Source organism: Gossypium hirsutum, chromosome D03, assembly GCF_007990345.1.
Source record: "Gossypium hirsutum isolate 1008001.06 chromosome D03, Gossypium_hirsutum_v2.1, whole genome shotgun sequence".
Classification (NCBI taxonomy): domain Eukaryota; kingdom Viridiplantae; phylum Streptophyta; class Magnoliopsida; order Malvales; family Malvaceae; genus Gossypium; species Gossypium hirsutum.
Window position 1 is genome coordinate 8,156,984 of NC_053439.1, and position 18,284 is coordinate 8,175,267.

Below are 18,284 nucleotides of genomic sequence, written 5' to 3' on the forward strand. Positions count from 1 at the left end.
ACCATTCAGTTTCTCGCTAAAATAGGCAATAGGACGACCATCTTGCATCAACACAGCTCCAATGCCTAAACCTGATGCATCACATTCTAACTCGAAAGTTTTATCAAAGTTAGGCAAAGCTAATAACGGTGCATGAGTTAGACAATCTTTAATTTTCAAAAAGGATTTTTCTTGTTCCTCTCCCCAAATGAAGTTGGAATTCTTACGAATAACCCCGGTTAAAGGTGCGGCTAAGGTGCTGAAATTTGGCACGAATCGACGGTAAAAACTTGCTAGTCTATGGAAACTTCGAACTTGGGAGACATTCGTCGGACGGGGCCATTCTTGGATTGCCTTGATCTTCTCTTGATCGACTTCAAGACCCTCCGAGCTAACAACAAAACCTAAAAACACAACCTTGTTAGTGCAGAAATCACATTTCTTCAAATTAGCATACAAGGTTTCTTTTCTCAATACTTCCAAAACAGATTTTAAATGTAAAATATGTTCATCCAAATTTTTACTATAGATCAATATATCGTCGAAGTATACTACACAAAATCTACCAATAAAAGGTCTTAAAACGTGATTCATAAGCCTCATGAATGTGCTTGGGGCGTTCGTTAAGCCAAATGGCATAACGAGCCATTCGTAAAGCCCATGCTTCGTTTTGAACGCAGTCTTCCACTCATCTCTCTCACGCATCCGTATTTGGTGATAACCGCTCTTAAGGTCGATTTTTGAAAATAAACTCGCGCCACTTAGCTCGTCAAGCATATCATCCAATCGTGGTATAGGATGACGATACTTGATAGTTATTTTGTTTATAGCACGGCAGTCCATGCACATCCTCCACGTTCCATCCTTCTTCAGAACTAGTAAAACAGGCACGGCGCATGGACTAAGGCTTTCACGCACATAGCCCTTTTCAAGGAGTTCATTTACTTGCTTTTGTAATTCTTTCGTCTCTTCAGGATTGCTCCGGTAAGCAGGTCGGTTTGGAATTGCGGCTCCCGGCATAAGATCGATTTGGTGTTCAATTTCACGAATAGGTGGTAACCCACTCAGGATTTCTTCCAGGAATACGTCTTGAAATTCCTGCAACACAGACAAAATAGAATAAGGCAATTTGTCATCAAATTCGTTAGTGCCAAGCAAGCTCTCCTTGTACAAAAGAACCAACAATGGTTGTTTCAATAGCATCGATTTTCGAACTTCCCTCTCTTTTACAAACAAATTCTTTTTTTCAATCTCATCACTCATTTCTTTTTCTTTTGAATCACTCTCTCTTTTTTTATCACTCATCTTTTTGTTTTTCTTCTTTTCTTCATTCTTTTCTTTATTCTTTTTATTTTTTTACTCTCTCTCGATTTCTTTTGATTTTTCAATCGAACTCCTCATTTTGAGTTGATCTTCGTACACTTGTTTCGGTGATAACGGAGCTAGAGTCACCATTCATCCCATATGTTTGAAAGAGAATCGATTTGTGTAACCATCATGAATTGCTCGCTTGTCGAATTGCCACGGACGTCCCAAAAGAAGATGTCCCGCATGCATCGGTACAACGTCGCACATCACTTCATCTTGATATTTTCCGATTGTGAATGAAATGAGCACTTGTTTTGTTACCTTCAATTCTCCACCATCGTTAAGCCATTGGAGTTTATACGGATGGGGATGTTTGGTGGTGGCCAATCCGAGTTTCTCCACCATCAACGTACTAGCCACATTTGTACAACTTCCCCCATTATGTAACATTATGTAAAATTATAATTATTAAGTCAAAAATTTGTGTTAATGGTTATTAAAATTGCCATGCACACAGTAAAATTATTAAGTCAAAAAATTGTGTTAATGGTTAGTAAAATTATCAAATTATGAAAAATTATTAAGTTAGGTTAGGGTTAGGGTTTTTAATTAGGTTAGGGTTATGGTTACGGTTTTTAATTAAATTAGGTTGGAGTTAGGGTTTTTAATTGGGTTATGTTAGGGTTAGGGTTTTTAATTAATTTAGGTTAGGGTTAAGGTTTGTAATTAAATTAGGTTAGGGTTAGGGTTTTTAATTAAGTTAGGTTAGGGTTAGTGTTTTTATTTAAATTAGGTTGGAGTTAGGGTTTTTTAATTAAGTTAGGTTAGGGTTAGTGTTTTTAATTAAATTAGGTTGGAGTTAGGGTTTTTAATTGGGTTATGTTAGGGTTTTTAATTAGGGTTTAGGTTAAGGTTAGGGTTTTTAATTAGGGTTTAGGTTAGGGTTTTTAATTAAATTAGATTAGGGTTAGGGTTTTCTAATTAAATTAGGTTTAGGGTTAAGGTTTTTAATTGGGTTATGTTAGGGTTAGGGTTTTTAATTAATTTAGGTTAGGGTTAGGGTTTGTAATTAAATTAGGTTAGGGTTAGAGTTTTTTAATTAAGTTAAGTTAGGGTTAGGGTTTTTAATTAGGTTATGTTAGGGTTAGGGTTTTTAATTAAGTTAGGTTAGGGCTAGGGTTTTTAATTAAATTAGGTTAGGGTTAGGGTTTTTAATTAGGGTTTAGGTTAGGGTTTTTATTACATCAAATAAACTTCTATTTTATTACATTAAATAATATCAAAATAACTCGAAAAACTTTCTATGCATATTACATCAAATAAAATTCTATTTTATTACATCAAATAATAAATTTAAATACGACAATCAATGTCTATGCCCGGGGGATTTGGTTCCACATGGCGGCCGTCGACGGTTACGTGCTGGATTCCTCCTTCCTCTAGCTTCCGGCGGTGGTTGTTCTTCCTCCGGTGGTGATTCTGGTTCTTCCGATTCGGCATCTGGTTGTCGGACTTGGGACGATGATCCACCTTCAAAGAATAGTGTATGTGGAGGTGTTTACATCATGAACGGCGACAGTGTTTGAAAGTCATACGTTGGTGGGGATTGGTAAAAATGAGAGCTCCTCGACGGCCCCCTTGCGATCCCTCCTGCGCCGCTGGCCTATATAGCGGCGGTCCACTCGGTATAACAGGATGTGGAGCGGAACCGGGCATTTGGCTCCAACTTGCCATAGGATTCGGAAAAGGATACATGTAAGGGTTAGAGTACATATAAGGGCTAGGAAACGTACCTGGAATCATCTAAAAAGGCAGTTGCGTGGGTATCATCGGTTGAATTGCTGCGTCAGGTGACTGCGTCGGTGCTCTCGTGCGGGACGGTGATTGCATGGCCGCTGATGATGAGCCGGGTGACTGTCTGGGCCTCGTTGAGGGGCTGCCTTCGTAGTCTTGTCCTCTTGGATTTAGAGGTCTACGCCTTTCCCTTCCGACACGTATTTGCCGCTGCCTCTCCTCTGGCGTCAGTAAATATGGCTTGCCATGGATTCTAAACCATGGCATGTATTCTGGAACGCACACTAACTCCGGAGCGATGATTGGTTCCCGAGTAGGTTGATATTCATGCCGATTTTCCCACATTTCTATGTACCCGGACCAGTATCTAGGCCAATCCGTACCTAATAGCCGAAGGTCGATTTTGTGGTGATCGTCAAACTCCTCAGGGTCCACGGGAATCGGTTGTCTACATCCAAACTGTCGTAGCACTCTGTCTGTCTGGTGCGGCTCTACGGTTGCGAAGTTGATCAGCACGACTTTGACGTGCCAAGAGTTCGGATTTTGTAAAAACTCTTCCGGTATTACTGCCCGAATTGCCGGATCCTCGTATGGTGTCCATTGAAACTATATGAACATGATAGAAATATTAGTTATATACATAATACTAAATACTAAATACTAAATACAAAATATCTATTAGCAATAATACTTACTTGTGCTTCTGATCGTTGGTCTAATAGAAGCCGTATATCTTCAAGTTCGATAGGTAATCGAGCATGACTTGCCGGATGGTTCCACCTAATTAAATAAATTTTTAGCATACTTTTATTTTTAAAATCTACATAATAATTGTAAAATCTAATATAAAATTTACCTCGTTATGAGTGAGAATGTATATGGGTGGTCCACTCGAGGACATAGAAATGGAAAGCGAAACCGTGCCCATGACTGCAGTAGTGACAGGCAACCTCCGATTTTCGCTCTCCTCGGTCGCCTCGCCCCGCACATCTCCCGATACAACGTTGCCAAGACGGCAGACCCCCAACTAAATTCACCGGCTTCTCTAAAATCTACGATTTTCAGGAGCCATCGTAGATGTACGCGGCTCTGTGACGTGTCGGGCATCAGATAACCTCTAATTATTTGAAGAATGTATGCCCGAGCATATCGGATTCTTTCAATTTCGGTTGAATTTTCATCCGGATCAGGGAATGTGTCATGTAACCAGCCCATCTCGATCTTACCTCCCTCCATTTTATCCGGAATAGCGCCCAAAAGCTCGTAACACACCGCCTCCCAATTGCTAGATTGAGCAGTCCCGGTGACTGGCTTCCCGTCGACCGGCAATCCCAATTGCAAACTCACATATTCTAGAGTGATAGTGCACTCTCCACATGGAAGATGGAATGTGTGCGTCTCGGGTCTCCACCTCTCGATCAACGCACTGATTAGTTTCGGGTACAACTTGCATCACTGGCCTACCGTTGCCACGTGCCAAAAACCCGCTTGCCGCAGGTAGTTCTCTACCAACGGTGATGGAGGACCATGCATGTTCCGGATATTGCATTCCAATACCCGATCTACAGACTTTTATAACAAATAATAAATTAATAATTATCTAAAAAAACATAAATAAAGAATTCTTAAATAATATTTAAAAATTAAATTTAACACTTACCATTTCCATTTGTTCCACCGATATGTGATGCCTATCAAGACGAGTCAATGATTCGGCCATTGATGAAATCGTAGAAATTTTTACGATTTATAAAAATATAAAAAAATTTAAAACTATTTTAAAAAAGGAAATTGAGAGCAAATTGAAATTAAATATGGGTTTGAGAGATTTTTGGAATGAAATTGAGAGGAAATTGAAATTAAATATGGATTTATGATAATTTTGGAAGGAAATTGAGAGAAAATTGAGAGGAAATTGAGAGGAAATATGAGAGAGGATTTGTTTGTGAAAAAATATAAAGGGGTAGGGGGTATTTATAGTTTTCTTTTTTTTGACCGTTGGGGGGGCAACGATCAAATTTTTGACCGTTGGGCACTGTTCACGCGCGGGCCGACATCGCGGCCACGTCAGCGCGATGTGCTAACTTGGCAGGAAATTGTTTCCTCTAGGGCGCGATTTCCTGCTGAGTCAGCACATCGCGCTGACGTGGCCACGATGTTCTGACGCGTCCCCTGACATCGCGCTGACGTGGACGTGATTTCGGGGAAAATGGACCAATCTGGTAAATAATCAAAAAAAGGGCCTATTTCGGTAAATTTTGAAAAAAAGGGCTTTTATTGGTAAATTGCCCAGAAATGACCTCCGATTTAGTGTAGTAAAAAATGAAAATTTTTTAATTTGACAATAATGACCATACTTTTAGCTGTGATTTACTTCTTTTTCTTCAAAAGTTGAAATATTTTCTTACCTAAAGTTTTTATCCTTCTTTTAATCTAAGTATGATATTAATTGTGAAAATAATACTTCATATTATTATAAAGAAATGAATTAACTATGAAAAATAATTAAAAATAATTATCATTTAATATAATAAATAATTTAAAATGATACCAGAATTAATTAAAATGTTATAAAAAATATTATAATACATAATAATATTTTATTAAATAAAATTACAAATTCACATTAATAATTTCATAAAAATAAAATAATTTAAAAAAATTTATTATATATCATTTTTAATCTAATGTCATTAATAAGCATTTTCTATTCTCACATCACTGTTACAACAACGTTTAAATCTAAACGCACACCTCATTACTATTTTTAGTCGCATTACTACAATATCCAATCTCGCATCTATAATAATTAATCTCGTCATTACTGTTGTTTTTAACTTTACCAGAGGTAAACATACCACCCATCCAAAAGAAGCTTAAGTTGGTGCTCGATTGACCCACGACACCAATTCAGTAAAACACTTAAAATGAAGATACTTCTTTTGACATTTGAAGTACATCATAATGAGCCTATAAAATTAAAGCACAAAAGTTCTACAAAATCCATGTGACACATTTGAAAAAATGTCTTTTTTTATTTAAAAAAACAGTGTTAAAAAATGAACCATAACTTATAATAAATAAATATTTTAAGTTTCAAAATGAACTCAAAAAATTTAAATTTTAAAGTGCGAAAATTAATATACTTCAATGACCAAATCATTATTTAATCCTTTCATTTTTCACTACATCTTTAAAGGAGTAGTTGTCATCCTTTAACATTATTAGTAAAATCTAAACTTTTCATTGAGTGTATTATATAATCTTTCATATTTTATTAATAGAATATTTTAATATTTTTTCTTAAGGTAATTTTAATATGTTGTAGAACTTGTGAATGTTGGCTAAATAGATGTTCAACTTTAATGAGTTGTTTTTATTAATAATTCCTTTTTGAAAGCCTAATAATTAACTCCTTAACCATTTCATTTTCTCTCAATAAAGTGAAGTGTTGCATCTGTTTTGTATGGCCAAATCTAAAATATAAAATTTTCTCTAAATTCCCACAAAATTCTCTCTAAATTATGCTGTTGAATATAATTTTTTAGGGTTGATAAAAGACCTATTTATAGGCTGAAATTCTGTGAATATATGACTAAAATATCCATAAAATAATCAGAGTTAGTATGGAAAAGGATAACAAAGTTTGACTAGGAGAAGAAATACGCTTTAGTAAGGAACACGTCTCCATGTCCTAACGTTGTTTACCGACTCATTGGGATGTTACACATCGCATCGTCAGGATGCCAATTTCTTCTCACTAGGACGTCGTGTGTCGTGTTGTTAGGACGTCGACTCTTCCTCATCAAGATGTCGACTCTATTTCGGTCAAAATGCGAGGTACACTCCACAAACCTCCACTTTGACTCGTATTTTTGCAACGCTTTCTTTACCGAGCCCCGTGAAGGGCCTAACTCAATCTTTGTCAAATACTTACCAAGTCTAAGTAGTGCTTGAATTTGGAAATTGAAAGAATTTTTGTCTTCATATCGCCTGGATTGTTTTTTGTGCCGATTTTGTGAAACTGAACATCTCATTGAACAACCACTTCCTGAACAAAGTGATACCAAATGTCTATGTGTTTTGTTCTTTCGTGATGCATCTAATCTTTAATGAGATATATGATACTTTGAATATCACAATATACAATAGTCTTGTTGTTTTTATCAACCAACTCCCCGAATAGACGTATCAACCAAATGACCTCTTTCACAACCTCTGTGATAGACATATATTCTGCCTCTTTAGTTGATAATGCCACAATGGCCTGTAAAGTGGCTTTCCAGCTAATAGTGCAATTGCGGAAAAGACTTTTTTACCTACATAATACAAAAATAAAAATTAAATACTTAAATGGTATGCCAATCCCATTATTTACTAAAATGGTATGTTTGCAACGGAATCGAGGGGTGGAGGGAGAGAAATGGGCGGCACTAGTATTTTCTAGTGTAGAAATACGATTTAATTGGTGGAGGGTGAGAGAGGTGACACCAGTGGAGGGTGAGAAAGAGGTGGCACCGGTGGAGGGTAAGAGAGAGGCAACACCCGTGCTGAACCTATTTAAAAGTAGTGTTTTCTTAACATTTTTGAAGTATAATAATAGAAGGGGAAAAATTGATTGTAGAAGGAGAGAAAACAGAGAAGAATTCAATGTTAGTATATATAAATTTTTTTTAGTATTTTTTTAAAAAAATTAAATATTTAGAAATTTAATTATTTTTACAGATTTATTATTAAAGATGGATAATCAATTTTTCATATGAGTTTATTTCGATGGAGTAATTTTGACAACAATAGTTGGATGTATATTTGAATGTCGCCAACAAATACTAATGAGATTTAATAGAAATGTCTCGGTTGATGATATGAAAGAAATGATCAGTGCAAAAAATTTTAGATGTTGTGGGAGGAAGATCTCGAGACTATTACACAAATTTTTAGTTTCGATAGATCTCATAAAATTCACCGAGATGGAACTTGTAGACAATGAAGGCATGGAGACATGAAGACAGTGGTCGCACTTTATTGTCGGGATCAGAGTCACAAAAATGATCTGATTTAGTTGTTTGCTGAGTTTATTAATGTGGAGCCAGCTGAAGATTCCACTCCATTAGGTGAAGAATGTGGAGTTCAAGATCCGTGTACAGTGGTTCTGAGAGCGTACATTGATAGGAAATCAACTTTATGCGGTATCGACATCGATTTTAATGCTCCACCTATGTCTGAGAACCTTAATCTAGGTTCCCGTTTACAAATACATTCGGTGGTGATTGAGACCGATGCGGATGGCGATGATGTATATGATAATAATGGTTTTTCTAATCACGAGGTTGAAGAGTATAGTGATCTCGATCTAGACAAGGTCCTGGATGATATCAATAACGAAGGCACGAATGATGATGGAAATGTTAATGTATCTTCAATTGGGAACCCGAATCGAGGCATTATGATATGCAATAATCTTGGGGCACACATGTTGATCATAGATCTGATGCGGCGCATGCGTTTAAATTCCCAGAATACCCCGATATACTACTTGCTCACCGGTTGGCAACAGATTTTGGACATGAGAAGTTGTTCGTGGGCTAAAAATTTGCTACCAAAGAAGAGTGTGTATTTTCCATTGAGCAGTATAGCATAAATGTGTCGGTTGATTATAAAGTTGTTATGTTTAAACCAACATTATATATTGCCGGGTGTTGGTGGTCAGCAAAAGGCAGCAATTGACAGGTACAAGCCACATTTAACCAAAGGTCGCAAATGTAGGAGATTCAAAAATTTGTTGGACCTCACACATGCACTTCAACACGTATGATGCAAGATCACCGTAAACTTGATTCCAAAATTATCTACACATGCATCATGCCAGGTAAAGAACATGCCGGCCATTCTTATTTTTGTACTGATTTTTAAAATGCAAGAACGATTTTAATACCGAGTGTCATACCAGAAAGGATGGATAGCTAAACAGATGGACATAGAGTAGTTGTACGGAGATTGGGATGTGTCGTACAATGAGTTACATGAGCGGATAGCTGCTATACATGAGTACATGCCAGAGACTGTCATTAATTTACAAATATGACCTTATTACGACCCAGACAACCAACTACAACCGGGAAGAAGAATTTTTCAATGGATGTTCTGCATGTTCGATCCATGCATGTGGGCATTTCTCCACTGCAAGCCGGTTGTACAGGTAGGTGGAACCTGGCTATACGAAAAATATATATAGACACTACTTATTGTGGTTGCTCAAGAAGGGAATCAGAACTTGCTCCCAATAGCATTTGACATCGTGGACAAGGAGAACATAGAATCATGAGAATTCTTCCTGATGAACTTGCAGATGTATGTTGTTAAAGAGGACAATATTTACATCATATCTGATAGAAAGAAGGGAATAATTAATGCGATTAGGCATACCAGTGTTTCGTGGAGATCCATTTATTGCATCCAACATATCGCGACTAACTTCTACCGAGATTAAAAAAATGCAGACTAGCGGAGACAAGTTGTAAAAATGGGTAAATTTTAGTTTCAACATATGTTTTAAATGTTTTTAATACTACAACAAATTAATTTTGCATACTGCAACTTGTCTTTTGTTAATACATACAAAGTGTACGAGTTAAAGCCATACCTTTTTAGGCAAAAGATGACCAGACTTGTGGGTGACATACAAAGTGAAACGAATACTCCTTTTCAAGAGTGGTTGGGTACCATGGAATCGTGGAAATGGGCTCTAAGTTTCAATGATGGGGCTCAATATGGTGAAATGACCACCAACTTGGCTGAGGCAGTTAACTCCGTATTGAGACGAACACGACATCTTCCGATTTCATCTATTTTCTTAGTTACGTTCTATAAGTTGGCTACATTGATGCAAGAACGGGGCTAAAACAAGTCAACTAGATGGAGGTGGGATACGTGTTTTTCGAAGATGTTAGGAAGGCAATGGATGTGAAACATAAGAGATCTAGGTCGATGAATGTAGAAATATATTCTCGACAGTTAGAAACTTTTTTAGTTTAGAAGTCCATCAATCGTTGACCCGGTACCCTACCTAGGTCCTACGAAGTTGATCTTCGAAATAGACGACGTAATTACGGAAGGTTCCAATCACTTCGTTACGCCAATGCGCACATAATTGCAGCTTGTGCTCGCGCCTCGATCAATGCTGAACAATATATCGATGAGGTGTACACTCTCAAGTGCACATGACATATCTGGGAAAATGAGTTTCCTATCCTGCGTGATCTGTCTATATACGAAGTGTCTCCGCTGACTTTCGAGCTTTTCCCTGACAAAAAGTTATATAGGAAGTTGAAAGGTCGCCCGTAAGTCACTAGGATCCATAATAAAATGGACATGAGGGAGAAAATCGATGATAAAATTTGTGGTGTGTGCAGAGTAGCTGGTTATAACCGGAATAAATGCCCGCATTTACTCTACCATATTGGATAATCATCGCAATCAGGTGGAATATGACTAGACTGTACTTCATGTTTGGGCTTGTAATAAAAATTTTATTATTAACACAATCTTGAAAATTTAAATTGCAAATTACATGTAGTAAATATAATTACAAGCTTTAAAATTGATGATTGGATGGTGTCGTCCTAGGGGTATACCATTGTGGCGGTCGAAATTCATGTTGAGGTTGCTCGCGGATGTCATCATTCAAGGTATTTGTCGACAAACCTTGGGGTGTGCTAAACAGACTCGAGAAATCGTATGTCCTAAAGGTTTGCCCTAAAGGGGTTGAGTACTAGGGTGGGTTCAAGCTGAAGGTATCAAACACCATCAATGATTTCGGATCCATATGATTTGAATTGGAACAAAAAATCTTCAACTGATATGCGAAACCTGATGAGCTCAAAAAATAATTATCACCCCTAGGTTCAGATGATAATAACTACCCTCAGAATGTAAATAAGACCTGTCATGAATAGGGTCCAATTCGGGCTTCGGTTCAGGTGCGAGCTCCGGTTCGGGTGCAGAAGACGGATGTGACATGCAGTGGGAAAGGTGCCTTAGTCTTTCCATATGTGGAGGGACTAGCAGTGTTTCCCACCAAATAAAAAGGGTTTCCCACATGCCATGTACAAGACAATGCATAATCCATCCAAGGTCTCCGCCTCGTCTGGTTGTTACATAATATAATAAATTCTTCATGCTCCAATGTCGAATTCTTGTCGTGCTTCCCCCATTTGTTAATTCCATATACAACCCTCAAACTCTATAAAAGATGTAAAATATGTTGGACGCACCTGAATTGTTGCAATACTCGATCCTCATTATACCACTTGACCATTTGGAAATTCATCAAGGGTACGTTAATGCACCACAAGTGTGAGTGGATGTGAGCAAATGGGGGAATAACTTGCGCAATGTCTGGTAATGAGTACGACATCTAGATGAACTGCACAATTAATAGCATTGAAGTAGTAACACGATTCAAATGACATGGAGGTAGTAACACAATTAATAACATATATTGAATATTATAAAAAAAATACTCAGGACCCGACGTGTGTCTCGATCATTTATCGATAAATGGGAAACGTATATGACTTCTAGATACCCAGAGAAGTACTACGTCTACGAAAAAATTAAACTTGTTAAAACAAATTTCCATATTGGACAAAGCAAAATTCTTGTTGTGATGGTTAAATTTTATCACCTATTCATGAGTGGAAAGACATATGTTTAGTGCTTAATTGATGCCAAGAATAACATCCTGTAAAGCATCTAGGACTGCAGTAATACCAAGCAACCGCCTATGTCCATGATGCTTTGTCATTCGAAAAAGTTTGCGATACAATGTAGCTAGTACTACTGAGCCCCAACTATACAAATAAACAACGTATAAATCCTGCAACAGGGGCAAGTACATCAAGTGGACCTTGTTTATATTTGCATCTGGCATGAGTACACCCCCTATGATATGCATTATATATGCTCGAGTGGCGAACATGAAATCCTGCTCAGCGGCAGTATTTGGTGAATACTCGAAATTCGCCTTCAGCCATGTAAATCTCAAACTCGTTAATTTATCCTCACCAATATCGGACGAGTGCCCTAGTAAGTCATAGTAAAAGGTCTCCAGATCGAACAATATACTAAAACCTGTGACCACAAAACTGTCGATGGGGAGCTCCAATTGTAGTGTGACATCTTCCAGAGTGATGGTGCACTCCCCATACGGCAAATGAAAGGTGTGGGTCTCTGGGCGCCACCATTTAACCAATACGGAGATCAAGTCGCACTTCAAATAAAACATGTAAATCAATGGTGCCGATCTGAATCCGAATGCCTCCAAGTATGGCATAATATGTTCACCCAACAAATAGCCCACACTGTTGACACGACCCATCAGCACGCGGTAAGGACTCTGACCATGACCAGATATTCAACCGTAATAATTAATGTATGCCAACTAAATAAAAAAATTACTGTAACGCTCAGGTTTGTGCAAGTGTACACAGTCGTTATCAAGTAATAAGTAAGTATCGAGTTATCGTCTCAACAGGGATTGTATTTGTGGTAAGTCACTTAATTTGTAAAATTATATTAAAAATTTGGTAAATAAAAACATAATATAGTTGAGAAGTTGTGATTAAAATATATTAAACTAAATGCAATGATCCCTAATGAAAATTATCCTAAGTATGCAAACTATATGAATGAAATTGATTTTAGTAAAATTAAACACAATTTGAAAAAAATTATAACATAAATAAACTAGGATAATACTTTAATTAAACTCAATTTATTATCAACATGCTAAATAACATTCGAAAAAACATTCTATGTCAACTCAATCTTTCATGAGTTTGGAAACCACATTAGGTCTTTTCGGAATCTTATACTTAATAAATACGCATTTTACTGATCCTTATTTACTAAGGGTTTCTTAGCATTCGTGTGAGGTAACAGGGACGTGTTAGGTTTGAAACAATTTAATCACACAAATCTAAAAACTATGCGGATAACAGAGCTTGCTTAGAGTTGTTATGCAACCTACAATTCAATCGGGTTAGGATCTAAATTGAGCATGCACATTTCAATTATGCGTCCATTAGCCGTCGTCTGGTTAGGATCGCTCAGCTAATTCAGGTGCATTTCAATCACGTATGAAGGAAATACAAACTTGATTTTAATTGAAAACATGATCGATTGAGGCACAAATTAACATTATAAACATGAATCAAATAAATGTTATTTAATCAAAATAATCATCCTAGCTTAAATAAAATTAAGCTATCATTGTTGTAAACAAGAACAAAGAACACATAGCAAACATCTTTAAATTAAATTTAAAGAAAGAAATATTAAACCCAATTCAGAGTGGCTGTCACCCAAGACTTTGACTGACGAGGCTTCTTCGCTTCTTTGCGTTGCTCCTTTGTTGATAGCTCTCCAAGGTGGCCAACCAATGGTTATTTAAGTGGCCTAATTGCTAAAATCCTTATGCAAGGATAGTGAAGGGGAAAGATAGATAAAAAAGTTGAGAGAATGATGAATGAGTGAGAGATGATTGGATGAGAGATGATTGAAAAAGTGAGAAATGAACTCTTATTTATAGGTGAGGCAAGGGAGCTAGTTTGCTAAAAATAAGAGTGTCCATCCTTTGAAACTTCCTCCAAGAGTGGTCGGCCATGAATTGAGGAAATGTAGCTGATTTTTCCTTGATTTTTGGTCAATTTGAGTGCCACAAAAACTCAGGACTAAGACTTGGTCATCAGCAAATCTTCGAGAAAATATCCAATTTCTTTAACTCTTCAAGGACTTTGTGTAATTAAACCAAAAAAATGGTTTATGACATCCATGTGCAGCCGGAAATTGGGTTGACTTGGTCCCCAATTTGGACGGTTTTGCAATTAGAAGAAAATTCTCAAACCTGTCCAAAATAGTAGATAGTTTAGAGGACCAAATAATATAATTTAACCACTTTAATTAATCAATTTAATTAATTAATTAAAACTCAATTTATTAATGAAATATTAAAAATGAATTATTAAATATAACTTTAAATTTTATTATTTAATTTAATCATGCATGACCCACTTTATAGCTTAAAAATATAATATGTTCAAATTAACATAAAATAAGCCATTTTAATAATTTCTATGTCCTAATTTCATATTTTCGCATATTTCATCAATTTATTAAACAATTACTTGGTTTTAATAACAAATTTAAGTAAAAAGGTGATGACTTATATAGGAAAAATCATATATAATTTTCAATTTACACACCCCCAAACTTAAATCATTGCTTGTCCCGAGTAATGTTCATGCACAGCACAAGGTCTTGCTAAGGCAAATTTTGCTAAGAGTGTAAGTAGCATCAATCTTTGTCTCATAATCATGCATCAATAAATTTATGCTCATATATCTTCTTCATGAACAAGTAACTCATATACAAACATTTTGAAAATTTTATTCTAAGTTTCAAGATATGTCAACATGAATCATAGTTTGCATGTGTGTCCTATCTATAGATAATATTCTTCATTCAACACAATTTCTCATCAATCAAGCAAAACAATCATAAGGCTTATTTATGATCTTCATATGTTGAACTTAATACTTCCTTTCCACTAATGTAGGTGACATAATCATCAAATCAATGGGTCTTTCACAAGGTTGTAATTGGGCTCGATTAAAGGTGGGGATTTTAAGAGATGGGACATTTCGGTTTCAAAATCTTAACCTTTAACTTGTCTTGGATTTTTTGAAATTCAACCTTTTTCTTCAAGTGAACCTGTGGAACTCCCCCAAACTTATTTTGAACTCATACTCATACATTTTCTTTTTGGAGACTGAGCAAATTTTTCTACACTTTTTTTTTGTCTTTGTTGTTGTTTTTTTTTAAGCATGAACACATACATCTTTCTGAAAATTTCCTCAAATGTTGATTCCCAAGACAACTTTAGTTAAGATAGGTGCACAAAATTAGGATAATTTTAAAAAAGATGGTAACTGGTTTATAATGTAGGTTAACTGCAATGAACAGGCCTTTAAGCTCAAAATTATAGTTTCAAGGGTTTAATGTTATAAGGTGGGCTTGAAAAGGCTCAAACGATCCAAAGAAAAATTGTGCCTATATCATTTTAGATTTTATGTCCCCCTAGGATTTTGCCTCAAGAAAGGTACTAAGTCAATTCTAAAGATATAAACCTTCATGCATGTCTAATCTCAAGAGAAACTAAATTTTCATGGCAAACATTACTTAAGACTAAGATCATAAAAACATTCCATTTTTCATAACATACAATCACTCAGATAAAATTATCCTTCATGCTTGCATACAATTTATCTTATTAAAAAGAATTTCTCTAAACATTCATTTATTAAGACATACTTATGAAAGAATGATTTGAAACATACTTGAAAATTTTAAAACTTTGAGCAATTTGCTTTACCCCCTTTAAAAAGAAGCAATGTTCTCATTGCGAGAATAAAGTAATGAATGAAAACTGAACACCAGGTAGGGTTGTAAAGAAAGAGAGATGAGTCATTAAGACTTCTTAAATACCAAGTCTTTCCTAATAACCCAATCCTAGACATGTTCATTCTCATTGCCACATCACTTAATATTTTTATTTCTAAAGAAGTATTTATTCATGCTTGTTATGTTTTATTTTGCAAAAATTAAATCCTAATTACGAAAGAAATAAATTCCTAAAGACCTAAAAATAATTAAATAAATAACAGGACAGGAATCCCCCATTTTATTTTTCTGCTTATTCCCCTTGTCTTCTTTAGCTCCATCTTCACTTGCATCGTCAGTATCTTCCGTCCATGTCTCAAAGACAACATTTGGGAACTCAGGAACAAAAGTATTAGGGATATTCTTAAAAGTATTTTGAATTGAGTCATCTCTAATTTATCATATTTCCAGTATGTTTGTTGTTGATTGTGCATGAACTTGCACATATCCATCAAAATTGACAACTCCGATTTCCTTGAAGTACTTGCAGAATTCGACATGACAGTTGTATATTCAGGTTCAACACTTAGCTTGACTGGTTCTTCTTCTGGCACAACCCTTGGTTCAAGAATGTTCAGTTCCTTATCAGATTGTTCCTCTTCAGTGTCTGTGACTGAATTAGCTTCAGTTTCAGTTCCATCTGTTGACTCCTCTGTATCCGACTCAGTTGGCTCTTCTTGCTCGCCTTGATTCAATTCATGCACCCTCTCTACTAATCTTTCAAGATCATAATTTGTAATGCATCATTGAACATACTGCCCCTTCAGATTTGCTTGTGTTCTAACACGAGCCCTTAAGCAAAGTGAAGTAATTAATGATGGGAAATAAGCACTTCCTTTCTTCTTTTTAGCACAATCATGAACAAGAGCATCCGTTCCATCGAGATGGTGAAACTATGTGAGATAGGCATAAAACTGTAGCAAACAAAATAAAACCATACATTTGCTACTGGTTTCAAGTATTCTCTTCAACAAGAATGGCTCTCATACTTTCTTATAATCCATTGGATCCCGAATTTGTCACAACATCAAGCACTTGTTGAAGAAAATCCCAATTGATTTTGCTCATCATAGGGTAGTACTTATCTTCTTCTTTCGAACAATGACTTCAGTAGCATCTTGCGTAATCAAACTAGCATAGAATTCTTGAACTAGTTCATCATCGGGAAGTGAACGAGAATCATTCCCATTTGAGAGCATTGGTTATCTTTCTAATTGGTATAGGAACAACCATCACATCATTGCTCTTCAGGTTAAAACCTTTTTCCGGCATCATAGGTTGATGCTTGAAAATTGAATCAAATCGCTCTTTCACTTCTTCATTAACCACAATCTGGTTTTCAGGAGTAGTCTTTAATGATTTAGTTCTTTTGCGAGACATGGTATTTTTTCCCGAAAATTCAGCAGAGTTTCTGCACAAGAGAGAAAAAAGAAATCGGCAACGTTGGTATAACTTGCTACGGAAAAAATCTTGCGATAGCAAGGATAGTGCGACAGCGATCTCTTTGCGGCAGCAAACGTGTATTTCAGAAAAAAAAGAAAATGACTATGGTTTCTTTTGGGATTTGAGGTTGACGGCACAAAGAAAAGATTTAGGGATTTTTCGGGTGTAGCCTATTTTTTTCCTCCTTTTTGCTATCTTGGGCCTCAAACTCAGACTATATCTTAAAAAAAACTGATTAGTACTTGCGCCAAATTTGACCCCCTATATTAACATAAAAATTTAAAATATAAACTAAAAAAAATGAAACTTAAAAATTGTAATTAGAAAATTTCTTCTGAACAAATTACATTAAATTAATTCCCAGGAAAGGTTGGAGGGGTCACAGCGGTCCTGCTTAAGTTCCAATCTTCTTAGAAAGAATTAATTAAATGTAATAAATTAAGAAAATAAGTTCTAATTACTTATTTATTTACACAATGAGTGCATGAAAAATTAAGGGTCTGCTAATTTGAGCGAGGATTCAATTTGCTCAACTTCACCATCCCAGTAGTGTTTGAGACGTTGATCATTAACTTTAAACATACCTCTGTAATTGTCGTATAATTCAATAGCCCTATAAGAATAAACTCGGTAGATGGTATAAGGCCCTTTCCATCGGGATTTCAGCTTCCTAGGAAATAACTTCAGCCTTGAATTAAACAACAACACCTTCTGACCTTCTTTAAACTCGAGAGGTTGTATATGAGTATCATGCCATCTCTTTGATCTTTCTTTTCACATTTTGGCATTCTCATAGGAAAACAACCTCAGCTCTTCCAACTCATCCAATTGTAACATACTTATCTCGTCGGCTTGCTTAAAATCAAAGTTCAACTACTTCAAAGCCCAGTGAGCTTTATTCTCCAACTCTAATGGTAAATGACATGCCTTTCCAAAGACTAACCGATAAGGAGTCATTCCTAATGGAGTCTTAAATGTTGTTCGATAGGCCCATAATGCATTATCGAGCCTTTGAGACCAATCTTTTCTGCTTCGGTGAACTACCTTTTCAAGGATACCTTTGATTTCGCGATTCACTCTTTCAACTTGCCCATTAGACTGGGGGTGATAGGCAGTAGCAATCTTGTGCTTCACATCATATTTATCAAGCAACCACTTACTCCATTTGTTCACAAAGTGAGAACCTTCACCGCTAATAATAGCTCTTGGTGTCCTAAATTGTGTAAACACATGCTTATGTAGGAATCGCATGACTACCT